The 15,486-nt window shown below is 39.5% G+C and overlaps 1 protein-coding gene across 1 annotated transcript in view; it reads right to left on the bottom strand.

Moving 5' to 3' along the window:
• LRRN3 (leucine rich repeat neuronal 3) overlaps positions 1-14,636 on the bottom strand; it is an 83,763-nt gene extending 69,127 nt beyond the window's left edge. The window contains exon 1 of the mRNA XM_039346552.1: positions 14,038-14,636. The gene's annotated coding sequence lies outside the window, so the exon portion shown is untranslated. The remainder of the gene's footprint in view (positions 1-14,037) is intronic.
• Positions 14,637-15,486: the final 850 nt, after the last annotated feature.

The following is a 15,486-nucleotide window of genomic DNA, read 5'->3' as shown; positions in this document are numbered from 1 at the left end:
GTCCGGCAAGGCTGTATACTGTCACCCTGCCTATTTAATTTATATGCAGAGCACATCATGAGAAAGGCAGGGCTAGATGAATCAAAAGTTGGAATTAAGATTGCCGGGAGAAATATCAACAACCTACGATATGCAGATGATACCACTCTAATGGCAGAAAGTGAAGAGGAACTAAAGAGCCTCTTGATGCGGGTGAAGAAGGAGAGTGCAAAAGTTGGCTTGAAACTCAACATTAAGAACACCAAAATCATGGCATCCGGCCCTCTCAATTCCTGGCAAATAGATGGGGAAGAAATGGAGGTAGTGACAGATTTTATTTTTCTGGGCTCAAATATCACCTCAGATGGGGGCTGCAGCCAAGAAATTAAAAGACGCTTGCTCCTGGGGAGGAAAGCTATGGCAAATCTAGACAGCATACTAAAAAGCAGAGACATCACCCTGCCAACAAAAGTGCGTATAGTCCAGGCCATAGTTTTCCCAGTTGCAATGTATGGCTGTGAAAGTTGAACCATAAGAAAGGCTGAGCGCCAAAGAATTGAGGCCTTTGAACTATGGTGCTGGAGAAGACTCCTGCGAGTCCCTTGGACTGCAAGGCGTTCAAACCGGTCAGTCCTAGAAGAGATCAACCCCGACTGCTCTCTAGAAGGCCAGATCCTGAAGTTGAAACTCAAGTACTTTGGCCACCTAATGAGAAGGAAGGATTCACTGGAGAAGAGCCTAATGCTGGGAAAGATTGAGGGCAATAGAAGAAGGGGACGACAGAGAATGAGATGGCTGGATGGAATCACTGAAGCAGTAGGTGAGAACTTAAATGGACTCCAGAAGATGGTAGAGGACAAGAAGACCTGGAGGAACGTTGTCCATGGGGTCGCGATGGGTCGGACACGAGTTCGCAATTAACAACAACAAAAGGAAACTTGGCTTGAAGCCCAGATTTAGATAAGATTCTTGCTGACCTTGGAAGCTTTCACTTTTGAAGATTGCAGCTGGGAAAAGGGAAAAATACAAAAACTTATCGATGTCGCAGAGACGATGAACTATTTTGAAACTGGTATGCCTAAACTACGAATATAAATATTATCTGACTTTCAGAGCTGTGTTGTGGAACTATTTCCCTGTAGGAGATATTTTGGATTACAAATCCTTGATTGATGAACAATTTTTATTATAAAGACCACCTACAAAAAAATGAAATGGATGTCCCATACTCAACTTTAAATGGTAAAAAAAAATCTCTAATGCCTGTTCCCAAAGGCTTCAGTTTGACATACTACGAAGAAAATATGAAGATCAGAAAGAAATTCTCTCCATGCTAAAATCAATACAAAAGACTATCGCTTTAGCTCATGATGAGACTAGAAATAACACAAAGAAGATAAAAGAACAATTTTCTAATCTAAATTTACAAACTCAGAACATGACTACAAAGAAGGAACTAGCAACTCAGAAATAGAAGGAAAACTAGAGGAAGCAGACCCAAAAATTGAAAACCTAAAGGAAGAAACCAACTGAAAGATTCAGACAACTGAAGAACTAGAAGACGGAGCAATAATATCTTACCAATCAAGAATTCAGGACATATTTGAGGAAGAGAAAGAAGAACTGATTGAATGAAAGATAGAATTGTTAGGAAAACTATGGGGAATTGGAGAAGGAGGGAAGCTGTTTAATGAATATCAGTGGGTTCGTTCTTCCAAAAATTCTTTAACCAAAATTCTTATTCCGAACAATATACACAAAAACAGAGGAAAAATTACTTGATGATTCAAATGCATTGTCTTGGAAAGTTAGTTGGCAAAGGAAGAAAGCTAGAGTAAGACTGAAGAAAATAGAGGTTTTGATACATTAGATGGGATATTACATTATTAACTAGATGTTTGAATATGGTGGAGAATAGATAATTGCTAGAAATAGAAGTACTATCATAACTAGAAAGATAAGATTTGTAACTAGAATATTAGATTTTGGTATAAAAGGAGAAATAGGAAAACACTAAGAAGTTTCAATAATGGAAGCTTTTGGTTACCCAGATATAACTTACTTTGAAATTATAAACAATAGAGACATTTTGAACACTGATATGGGAAATTAAAATTTTAAAAAAAGCAAAAACAGGATACTGATTGAACATATGGATATTAAGTGCAAATGCAATTAAGATATGTTTTGGTTAGAAAAGTAATCTAAAACTGATATTATTGATATTATGAGAAAAATGTAACAAAGATGTTGGTATTCAATTGTATATTTACTAATAACAATAAGAATTGTATTTGCCTAATGTGGGAAAACAGGTACTACCAGAAGAAGAGAGGAAACATTTGATGGTGCAATATTGGATCTAGATTGAAGAAGTTAATATATACCATAGAATTACTAATGGTACCAGACAACATGTTGTCTATTAGGTATTTGATTGTAAAACTAGAAAATTAATAAAATATTTATTTAAAAAAAGAATACCACAACAGTCATTTATAACAGTGGTACCTCTTATTATACATCTACCTATGAACTGCATGAAGCATTAAAGAAATATATAACTTAATCTAAGTGATTTGTGTGAGTCTAACTGAAGAGAAAGCCCAGTTTATTGCAGGCCGTCTTAAGCTTTATTCTCCAAAATAAAGAAAGCTATTTATAAATTTATTATTTTCCATAACTGGCCATCTACAGTAAGATCATATAGCACAGTGATGGTGCACCTTTTATAGACTTAGTGCCCAAACTGCAACCCAACCCCACTTATTTATCGTTGGGTGCTGGGTAGGTGTGGCCCACTGGGTGGCTGTGGCCATTGGTTGGGCATGGTTGCAGTGGGTGTGGCCACCTCGATGTTGCTCATGGGGAAGAGATGCCTGTGGTGGCCGGGCAGGGTTGGGGGAGATCCAGGGATCTCTGGCGGGTGGGACGATGGGCAGGAGGTGGGAGAAGGGCGCTCTGCGAGGGTTGGGTCAGGGCGGTGGTGGCGATGGAGCGCTCCATTGGGGGGGGGAAGTAGTGGCTGGCGGCGGGGTGCTTCTCACTGCGTTTTTTCCCCCAGACATTTAAACCATTTTTAAAAACACAACAAGAGTTATATGTATCACAGAAAAGCCAACCCATGGCTGAATGGAATACAACAGCCTCCTCAAACTTACCATCTTATTGCACGTCAGAGCAAAGCCTTTCCCATTAACAATAACTAAGATGGGTGTTCCCCGTTTTAAAGTAACAACCCCACAAAACCCCTACCCATCCCCCTGAAGAGACGACCTGCGTGCCTCTGAAGCCGATGCTTAATCAGAAAGTTGCCCAACCCTCCCACCTCAAGCAAGGTGCCGTTCTCTTGCTGCCCTGATCCAACTCTCACAGAGAGCCCTTCTCCCACCGCCCCAACCCGGTTCCTTACCTCTGCCCAGCTTGTTCCACAGCCTCATGGCAATGACATTGGGCAGGAGGTGGCAAACAGGGTTTGCTGAGGATGGAGCCACGTTTGCTGCTGCCACTCTCAGAGCCGGCAATCAGCAGGGCCCTGTCACGGGAGGACTTGGGGGTACTACGGTCCAGCCCTAAGAAGCCCACCTTCTTGCCCAAGCTGCCCAGATACAGGCGGGACTGTGGGGTACCGGCAGCAGCACAGAGGCCCATCGCAAGTGCGAGTGGGACAGCCACGCAGGGCAGAGGTGCTGCCCAGGGCTGGAGCGGGGCAGTGGCATGGTAGCAGCATGGCAGTGGCAGAGTTAGGTGGGGCGGCGGCAGCAGCAGTGACAGCTGGGTTGCTTTGGCTAAAGGAGTGGCGGCAGCAGCGCGGAGGCGAGGAATGGCACCTGCAATCTGCCCGGCCTCGCCTCCATCTGCTTTGAACAGCTCTTCATGGGCTACCCACACCCATTAACTCTCCCACCACCATGCAGGGTAAGGTTCCTGCCCCTGCCCAGATGCCCTCCCCCAAGCGTTTTTTTTTTTGCTAACCTGCCTTTCAGCTGCATTCCATTTCTCCCTTCGCTTCTCAGCTTTCACCATGTGTTTGTGAGACTATTGGTAAAAAAAAAAAAGTTCCATCAGACTTTCTAACTTCTCGCGAGATCTCGTGGGAAGTTAGAAAATCTCATGGAACTTTTTTTTTGTCCCACAAACATGGCGAAGGCTCAAATACAATCTAGATATGAAAAAGATGCTAAAATAGATGGTGTTAATTTGGGGACAACAGAGTTAGATGAAATACAGGAACGGAAGAAAAATGGATTAAAAAAATGTACAGTTATCTACTACATATGGAGTTAGAGAAGGAACAAGTGAAAGAGACAATGATAAAATGGACAAGGAATTTTGGATACACAATTGAATTAGATAGATGGCAGCAATTATGGAAAAGAAACTATAAATTGACAATGGCGACTGCGTATAAAGAAAATATGTACAAAATGTTTTACAGATGGCACATGTCTCCTGAAAGATTAGCTAAAATGTTTAAGGACAGGTCTATGAAATGTTGGAAATGTCATCAGATACCAGGTTCCTTCTACCATATGTGGTAGACGTGTGTAGAAGCTAAAACTTATTGGAATATAATTGGATAGAAAAGATGATACAACAACGTATAGAACTAAGATCAGAAATATTCCTGTTGGGTATTCTACCAGAGAAATACAATAAAGAAAAAACATATTTAATTATTCATGTAATTACAGCAGCCAGGATTGTGTTTGCACAAAATTGGAAAGCACTGAAAGCCCCCCCAGAAGGAGAGGTGATTGGGAAAATATTGGAATGTGCAGAAATGAATAGACTAACAGTGACAATTAAAGATAAGACAGAGTCAGACTACTATGAAATTTGGGGAACTTTTTATGATTGGCTGAAAAGAGAATACGGTTAAAAGATAGTTAACATCAATTTAGATGGGAGAAGAAGGAGCAGATAAGGAGGGAGACCCAGGCGACACAGTATTGAATAACTGCAGGCTGTATAAATGTTTATAGAAGTATATACCGAGAAGGTTAGATAAATAGAAGTATTAATCTTATTGTATATAATACAAATAGGGAAATTTGGAGAGAGGAGTTGCTCGGACATTACCCCTGAATTGTATCTGAAGAGGGATGAAGAAAGGAGAGGAGAGAGAAAAGAGTAAAGGAGGGGAGAAGGAAGTAGGAAGGTTGGAGGAAGAGGAAAGGGGAGGAGAGTGGTGAAGGAGAGGAGAGGAAGAAGAGGGAAGTAGGGAAGAGAAGAAAGGGAGAAAGAAGGTAAAGAAGAAGGAGTGTGGATACGGTGAAAGGGAAAATGGGCGAGCAACACCAAAGTTATGTGTATGTATTTATTTCATTTTGTTAAAAGTATCTGTATGTGAGTGTGGAGGGAATGTATGTTAATATCTGATAAGTATTACGGTATATGTATGGGGGAGAGTTTGGAAAAATAAAACATTATTAAAAAAAAAAAAGAAACACTGCACATTTAGTGCAAAAAAAACCAAAACGTGGCGAAGGCTGAGAAGTGAAGGGAGAAACGGAAAAAACCCGCTTGGGGGAGGTGAAGGCATCTGGGCGGGCACGGGGGTGGCAACTTTACCCTGCGCGGCTTCAGCAGGTGTCTGGCAGGGGGAGGGAAGCAACAGGCCCCACCCCACCCCTTGCATGGAGCGCCGTGCTCCTGCCACTCCCCCCCACGGCATCTTTTTTCCAGCTCTGATGCGTCACTTCCTCCGCCGCTGTGTGAGACTGAAAATAAAGTTCAATCAAGCAATTCCAACTTTGCGAGATCTTTTTTTTCCTGTGAGAAGTTGAAATTGATTGATTGAACCTCTTTTTTTGTACATGGCGGAGGCCTAGGACTGGGGCGACGGCGCATGTGCCCACAGAGAGGGCTCTGCGTGCCACCTGTGCCATGTGTGCCATAGGTTCTCCACCACAAATATAGCATATCAGCTGTCCTTAGAGAAAGTTGTTCTATATTTGAAAATTATGAATTTAAGGTTCCTATCAAATTATTTACCATGTTTCTCTTGGTAGGTTTGAAGCCATTATGAGCAAACTTTGATATGACTGCCAAGTCAAAAGTCAGATTAGTTTAACCTATGGTTAAATATACGTACTGGTTAATTATGCAGCTAAATACTCATTACATTTTAATAACTACATCAAGAAGGGAAACTTGATTTTAAACAATTAAATAAAACAATTACTAGATCTCCATTAAATAAAACTGTTCATTTTAGCCTTTCCAAAAGATGAAGTATCTGATCCAGAGATAATCTGTATCTCCATGATCTATAAAACCTACCTGAAAGTGCAATTAGACAGAGAGATGACATCATAGCTACTGTCAAATATATTACTTAGGAATGCTAAATGTTTTGGACCAAGTGTTTGAATCGTGGTCCAGTCAATAAGGATACAAACACACATACATTTGAGTGGACAGGAAACCCTTTGAGTTCCAGTTTTTTAGAATGAGAAAATAAAATATTTAAGACTGTAAATGTTGAGATAAACAAATTAATGGCTGTGGCCTAACTCTTCCTGACATATTAATAACGAAAAAAGTCTTCCTGACATATTAATGTCTTCCTGACATATTAATAACGAAAAAAGTCAAGGAAACTGTAAGTCCACTAAAGAGAGAAGACTGCAAGGAAGTAACAAGCAATAGGGCTGTTTAACTCATTTTTGCATCAGTCTTCAAACAGAAAAAAATTATAGCACAACATACCAAAAAAACTGCTGCAAAAGATAAACTAGAAACAAAAATTAAAATAAGCAAGAAAATGGTAAGAGAACACCTATCTGACCTTGACGAATATAAATCACCTGGGACCCAACAGATTACATCCCAGAGTTCTGAAGGAGCTTGAAGATGTTATCTCAGAACCATTGCACATATCTTTCAAAAATCCTGGAGCACCTGGGAAGTACCTGAGGATTGGAAAAGGGCTGATGTGGTTCCCATCTTCAAGAAAGAAAAAAAAAATAGACCCAGGAAACTACAGACCAAGCAGTCTAACATCAATACCTGGGAGGATCCTGGAAAAGATAATCAAAAAACAGATCTGGGAACAACTAGAAGCAAACAAAGTTATAACTGGTAGCCAGCACAGGCTTGTTAAAAACAGATCATGCCAAACCAATCATTTCATTTTTGATAAAGTGACCAAATTAGTAGACCAGCAAAACACTTTGGACATAGTATACTTATATTTCAGTAAGACATTCAACAAAGTAGACCACAATCTACCCCTTGGTATGCCCAGAAAAAGGTGGAATAGACAACATCACCACCAGATGGATTTGTAGCTGGCTGACAAACAGTACTCAGCAAGTAGTCCTCAACGGTACTACATCCACATGGAGAGAAGTAAGCAGTGGGGTACCACAAAGCTCTGTCTTAGACCCAGTACTCTTCATCAATGACTTAGAGGAGGGAACAGAAGGGAAACTCATCAAATTTGCAGATGACACTAAACTGGCAGGAATAGCCAACACCCCAGAAGAAAAGCTCAGGATCCAAAAAGATCTTGACAAACTGGAACAATGGGCCGTATCCAACAAAATGAATATTAATGTGGAGAAAAGCAAAGTTTTACATTTAGGCAGGAAAAATCAAAGATATAAGTACAGATTAGGTGAGACCTGGCTCAAAAACAGTAACTGTGATAGGGACCTTGGAGTCCTAGTGGATGATCACTTGACTATGAGGCAGCAGTGTGCAGCAGCAGCCAAAAAAGCTAATAGAATCCTGGGTTGGATAAGCAAAGGCATAGAATCAAGATCACATGAAGTATTAGTACCACTTTATAAAACCCTAGTGAGACTACACCTGGAATACTGCAACCAATTTTGGTCACCATACTACAAAAAAGATGTTGAGACTTTGGAAGGGGTTCAGAGAAGCACAACTAAGATAATCAAAGGCCTAGAGACTAAAACGTATGAAGAACATCTGCAGGACTTGGGTTTGGCTAGTCTAAAGAAAAGAAGACATAGTGATGACATGATAGCAGTATTACAGTATTTGAGGAGCTGCCACAAAGAAGAGGGCGTCAAACTATTCTCCAAAGCACCAGAAATTATAATGGCACTGAATGAAGGAACGTATGGCCTGTCCCCACATGTATGGCCATTGCAGCACCCTATAGTCATGTGATCAAATTTCAGGCACTTGGCTAGCTACCTGCACTTACTACCTCAAGGGGATTTCAACTCCCCCCTACCACCTTTTTCTCTCCACCTATGCCTCTTTGGCCCTCTACTTTCTGTGACCCCTTCCTCCCTTGCTAACCATCACTGTCTTCTTACTCCTGCAGCTGATCAAGCACATCCTGCTTGGCCTTTTGCAAGGCAGCTGCTGAATGCACAAGACTTTCTTTCCAAGTTTGTGCCGGCAGCCTCACAAAGGCTCAAGGTGGGCATGCCTCATCTGCAAAAGGAGCAAGAAGATAGAAAGGTCAGCTGGGATGTTGAAACATGGGATGGTAAGGATCTTGGGGTGGGACTGGGTTGGAGTGGTTCCTGGGACATAGTAGCTTTTTACCTTGTTCTTCAAGCTTCCCAGGACATGCCCACCTTTTTCCATACTGCCAGGCCTTCCCAGGATATGGCAACTTTGTCCTGCACTGCAGGTTGGGCTACGCAGCTGAGGTTTCCAGGGCCAGCTGCAACTTCATACTATGGTGCAGTTCTGGGCCTTCTTGCAGCCCCAGAACTATATTGTGCACAAACTCCCTGAGCTGCAGCATGGCAAGCAGCCCCAGAGCCACACAGTTGTGGGGCTGCTTGCCACCCTGCAAGGTAGAATGTTTGGCAGCCACAAGGACAGAAATGGGGGGCGGAAAATTGGCAGTTAGGCAGAATTGAAGAGGAAACAATCCCTTATCTTGGAAGAACCCAGAATAGCTTGACTTAGGGTGGGTCCTTTACTAATAAGGATTTTGCTTAATGATGGCAACGGGGAGTGCGTGGGTTGCTGCGCTAAGTGATGCAGTTATATGATGTTGCATTTTCATTGCTTAGCAACATAAATTCCAATCCCATTTGTCATAAATTGAGGACAACCTATAGAGGAATTTATATGATGTTGCATTTTCATTGCTTAGCAACATAAATTCCAATCCCATTTGTCATAAGTTGAGGACAACCTATAGAGGAATTTCCCCAATTAGCAAAAAAACAAAACCTAGCATATCAAGGAAACATTTGGTCTATAATCACTGAACCCAATATCATCTAGTTTTATTTTTCCAATCTTCTTTCCTTCCTTCCAACTCCTAAGTATAATCAGAGTTACTTAGCCCAGATCCAATTTTACCACCATATTATTAAATTAGATTAGTGATAAAGAAATATCTACAGAAGTGTGTTATATATGAGACATTTTAATTGTCCTTTTTTTTTTACCAAAATGCTTTTCCAAAAACACCAATTCACTTAAATGAAATATTTCGAGTTTAAGGCAAAGATCTTTTTATCTAAACTATTTTAGCATTTTTAATATTCTCTTTTTAATTTTAAACCCTCCTATTATTATTTCAGTCTCTGCTACATATAAATTGGTCTTTTTTATGGATTCAAAGACTTTTCTGTTTACAGGTAGTTTTTAACCTACAACCAGTTTGAAATTACAGTGGGCTCAGAATGGTGTTCTGAGGATCGATAAAGTTCTTCAGATTGTCATAAAATATCATGCCACACACACCTCCTGTGGTCATGTGGCTATTTTGGGCACTTGGCAACCAGCTCACCTTTATGATTGGTCTTGTGTTAGCAATTTGTAATCTTGTTTGCTGGTTTCTGGCGAAAAACCACCCATTTGTAAGAATAGGTTTGCATTTACAACTATGGGTTTTGCTTAATGACTATGGATTTGCTTAATGACTCCTGAAAAAAATGTAAAATCAAGTCCACTCATGCTGATGCCTCGACTCATGACCCTAATGACGTGAGACTGTAAATCTGGTTCCAATTGTGGCTGTAAGTTGAGGACTACCTGTAGTTCAATTTTTTATTGTACTGTATCATTTCTACTATTTTATATTGCATAAATTTATGTTACTTTACCAAAACAAGACATTAATTACAATAGACATATATGAAAAATATAGAAATTACAAATAGACAATTGTGGCTTCAGCAAGATGGATATTTAGATGCAGTTGAAGTGGCACTGTTTCTCTTATTTAGGACAATTTTTTAATCACATGAATAGAACTGAAAACTTATTAAAGCTTTGCAACATTAACTAAGCTGACTCTAACATAGCCTGACTAAGTTTGATGTGTGTCAGAATCCAATTATACTTCATCTCCAGTTATCAATTATAGAAAACCCCATTTCTGCCCTCTCTGGATTCTGTCATAAAGAGACGGGGGTGAACAAAGGGGCTTTATGGCCTTCACTTCCTTTGATACAACTTCAAAGGGTTTGAATGTGGTTAGCACCAAAAGGCCTTATCATAACAAAGGAGGCTATTTACCTTTCATGTAGTTTATCTGAAGTCTCCATCCAGCCGGAAGAAAGGAAAAAAGGGTTGGGATTGTGATGCCTGAAACTGTCACTGGAAAAGGGGGGTGATTGGGTGGGACTACTGGGGAACCCCTTAAAACCTCGAATGGGAGAGCTTGAACCCCAAGTCCTGTCTAGAACGCCTGCAACCATTTTCTCTTAATAAAGGATTCCTGTTGGAAGAATTATTCCAAGAGTTCTGTCTCTTAAGATGCAAAGTGGGGTGGGTCCTTACAATGTGATTGTATACAACTCTGGAGTCTACTTTAAACGAATGAATTGAATCAGATTGAATCTTATTTACATAATCACTATTTAAATGAAATCAGACTGAACTTGGAAGAAGCAGATATGTTATCCTCCTTACAAATACTTTACCTGTAAGCAGTAATACTACCTTTGGATTTTCTTACTTGGTAAATTTAAGAAAAAGCAGCATTGATCTTTTATTTACTGTAATTTTTCTTCTGATTTGGTTCAAAACCTTTTACAGTATATTTACTACCATCTATTTTAAAAAGTAGAGGTATTGAATACATTGGTTTCTCCATCCATCTCTTTATCTTTCCACATATGTATGTAAAGAAAGTATCATTAGTCTATCTTATACCAATTTTTATTGTCAGGTTTTTCTGCATTTGTAGATTGATTTCTGGAAGTATTTTGGATTTCTGTGTCTGCTCTTCAATCACAGAATGTTCCATTAAACTGGGAATATGTTTCTTAAGGTGCCAGAAATTACCCTTTAGTTCATTCCTACTTTTTAAATAAAATATATTTATAGTCAACTTGCCTCATTTTAATAAAGCCTGAACTTAGTTATGCATGAACTCATATGTATCTTGTCAAAAGTTGGAGTAACCACTTTAGAAAGGACAATAGATGTTTATAAGTACATATGAATGGGAAGATGGTATGCAGAAAACACATGAAATTATAATTGTCCTCAGTTATTGGACAATTGATTAAGTTGTATCTCTATTTATATGATAAATAAACAAATAAATAAATATTTCATGGATGGAATAAAAAGTGGGACTTCCCTTCCTTCCCTTCCCAGTATTTTCTGTGATTACAGTAACTAGGGTATCTGGTTTCAGTGGGAAGCTCAAAGAAAAATCAATTTGCTTTTCCAGCAATGAGCTAAATCATCCTATTTATTTTCAACTGAGTATGATTACTAGCAACACATGTTTCCGTTAGTTCTTTTATACTTATAAAAGCATAATATTTTGAAGAAGTTACATTTTCATTTTTTTTTTAAAAAAAGTCCCAACTGGTGCCTCTTCAAAATATAAGCACATACTGTATACTTGATTATTTCAGATGTTTTAATGCTATTGCAAAACAGTGAGGTCAGAGTGGCAGATAAAGAGTAATTTATTTTAAAGAACATATTAGCAGATTTAACAAGAATATTCCTCTGACGACTGGGTGTTTTAGAACATGCATAGATGTTACTATCACTATGGAGATAATTTGAAAAAGGGGGGCTGTATCTTGAAAAGCTCTAAGGAGATACTTTAAATCATGGGTGTCAAACTCGCTATGTCATGTGATGTGTTGTGACATATCGCGACTCTTTTTGCATTGCCAGCAATGGGGTGGGCGCAGCTTCGGTATGATAAAACTGGTTCGTGGACAGACAGTTTGACACCCCCACTTTAAATGGTTAGAATTCTAGACCATAGAGTCTAGACTTAAAGTTAGCTACATTAGCTTGGATTACACTATTATCTACCCATGTGACTAAACTGTCTCAGTTATCAACATTTGTACTGTTATGTCCATACAACTCATTCTGATCCTGGGTTCATGCAAGCAATGCATTTAATACATCACCTAAAATGTAGTATGATTTATTTCATGACTGCAGTAAAACATATTTCCATGAGCTGAAAACATAAGGATGCAACACACTTTGAAATAGCTAAAAGAAGATAGATTTAAAATAAGTGTTTTTGTTACTGCATAGCAAATCAGATTTGCAAAGAGAAAAAAGAAAGCTACAGCTGTGGTGAATGGCATGCTTGCTAATAGCAGTAGCTTTTCTACCTTGCTTCTGTACTGTAATCTAAAAAGGAATAATTGCCTTAAACTCATTTATTATCTAAATACAAAAAAGTGGGGTTTTGTCAGGGATGCTTTCTTCCCATCTTTTAGAAAGGGCAGCTGATGTCTTGGCCAATCCTTGGCTTTGAGCCTGAGCCCCCATTCTCCTGACTTCTTTATAGGAAAGTGACCAGTTGCAGAAACAGAAGTTGTTTTCTCTCTCTTCTGTCCCCCTCCCTGCTTGCACTGAATACTGCAGAGCCAATATTAACTTTCAGAGAAAGAGCTGCTGGGGAGGGAGGGGCAGCAGGCTTTCTCCAGAATATTTTGTGGGCAGGAAAGGAGCAAAAGCAAGCATTTGAGATGTGCGATTCCTCAGTTTACCACCAAAAAGAAAAAAACAAAAAGATCCTATACAAGAGCTATTTTGGAAGGCATGTTGCCACTTTCTATTCATACTGGAAGCCTATAGGAACAAGAGACTTTTTTGATTCAGATCCACTGTTGTACTTGATATCTTTATATTAAGGTATGTTAACAAGGTTTAGTTTGCTTTGGCTATGTTACAGCCTGTGTCTGTGCCTGCACTACTTCTCATGCACGTGAATAACACACATCAAAGCTAGCTTGTCAAGTTTGCCTGTTTTATCTATTTGATTCCTTGTAATCTAAGCACACAGCCTTATTGATTCCAAATTATGCTACTGATTAAAACTAGATAGAGCTAGTGCAAATGAAGACCCCCTCCCCACTCCTGTTTTCAATCAAATATCTGAGATTTTCCATAACAAACAATAGTAGCAACATCAAAGAATATACAGTCTTCTGACCCTAGATTTTCCTATTAGAAATTTTCTTTAATGGCTTATGATATGATCCTCTTAGTTATCAGAGGAAATGAGGACAGTCTTTTTTTTTTTACCTTGCATATGTCAGTTCCAGCTGCATTACTAATAGGGGCATTGCCTTTCTGACTCCCAGGTGTGTGTGTGTGTGTGTGTGTGTGTGTGTGTGTGTGTGTGTGTGAAGGAGGGCAGTCATCTACAACAATTCTTAAAAATCTAATCTGGCAGACATTCAGTGTTTGTAATGATCTTATTCAGCCTTCCTTCTCAGTAGCTCTTAGGTTCCACTATGACATGCAGTGGCATTTGCTGTAATTCAGCCCTTGGAAAGGGGTTAAAAACCTGCCCTGTGCTGCATGTAACTGGTTTCCAAACATAAAGAAAGTGGGCTGTTTCATTTTGCATTGAGGATAGTGAGAATCCTATTATTAAGCCATTTGATGTGTGTTTCAGCTTTCAGAAGTCTTGGGGAAAAATAGATTAATGAGGATTTGATGGTGGGTTGTTTGGAGCAGACAGGGGTCTTTTGTATGTCTCACGAAAAGAGTAAAATCTGGAAGGGAAGTATTGGAAATTGCTCAGGCTGAAAACTAGAAACAGAAAAGAAACAATACACGAGCAAATAGCACAAGAACACAACTTAGGATAAATAAGATACTTACCCTACAAGAGTAAATTTAGTCTTGTAACACTCATGCATATTTTATTCCTTGATTCAGGTAGCCACATATTGATGTTAAAGCTAGGAAGCTGAGTCAGTGTCTGCACAGATAATGAATATTAGTGTTGTCTCTATATATCCTATAAGAGGAGAGAATCTCCCGTACTTTTTTCCAGAGCTCTGTGCTGGCTTTCAGAAGCTCACAATCCAGGAAAGGAGGGGAAAGAGAGAAAGCACAGCATGAGAGAAAGAGATGCTTCTAGCTTTTCTTCTTCTTTCTCTTCGTTTCCATGGTGGTTAGTGGTGCATCGTTCACCCGATCAGTTGTCACACTGACATGGTGCTGCCTGCTCAGTGATCATTAATAACCCTCCACTCCCCAGAGAGGAGCCAATAGTTTTAGAGTACCAAGATTTAGGACTTGCTGCTGCTCTAGCCTGGTTGGCTGAGACAACCTGTCGGTTAAATGACATTGCTGTTTAGAGTACAAATACACGGAGCTCTCCTTTCTCTGCTTCCAGGCATTCTTTTCACTACATAAAACGAATGCATCTCTGTGAAGCACTGAATTCCATTTAACATATAGGGTATAATACTGAAAAGGAGGCTGGTTTTATCAACTCACTAGTTAGGAAATATCTCTCCCCCCCCCTCTCGACACACACTCGCAGAGAAATCTACAGTATGTCTATTAGCCTAATGTGTTTGAAACTCATATTTTGCAACATGCATTGATTGAATGATAGAAAATGCATATTTACACATTCCTGAATATAAATATGGAGACACAAAACAAAACAGGCATCAGTGAAATTTATAAGCAAACATTCACTTGAAAGAAAGAAAGAAAAGAAGACAGACTTTGTCATATACTTCTACGAATCTATCTATCTATCTATCTATCTATCTATCTATCTATCTATCTATCTATCTATCTATCTATCTATCTATCTATCTATCTATCTATCTATCTATTGAGGGAAGTTAGCCCAGAGAAGGAAATATTAAAAGGGCAGGAAAATATATTTTTCACCAAAAGGATTTTTAAAGGTATTTTTTTGAAAAGCAGAAACCAAACCTGGCCCCAAATCTATCTCTCTGCCCCAAGCATACAAATGCAGATGTAAAACCATCAGAAAGTTGAAGCCAGAGCACTTAAGAAGACAAAGAGAAAATCTGCATGCCCCACCCAAACTCGAGGAGTCATTAGCCCCATCACCTGGGAAGCAGGATATGATAATAGGATTAAACCACAGATATCAAGGCCTAGATAAACACTCAGAAATAGCCTCAAGGTTCACGCCACAGGAACAGGAAACTATTCCAAACAAGGCTAGAGAGGGTATAAAAACCTACTGCTCATATGCTCAATTCCTCTTTCTTCTCCTCTGCTCTTTCTTGCAAGGACCATCTTTCTGCTTCTCCAATAAACTGCAACCTTCTTCCCAAA

This window comes from Crotalus tigris, unplaced genomic scaffold (genome assembly GCF_016545835.1).
Source record: "Crotalus tigris isolate CLP2741 ecotype Arizona unplaced genomic scaffold, ASM1654583v1 scf7180000018006.973166, whole genome shotgun sequence".
Taxonomy (NCBI): Eukaryota; Metazoa; Chordata; class Lepidosauria; order Squamata; family Viperidae; genus Crotalus; species Crotalus tigris.
The sequence above is the reverse complement of the archived record's forward strand: the minus strand, read 5'-3'. Positions and strand labels throughout refer to the sequence as shown.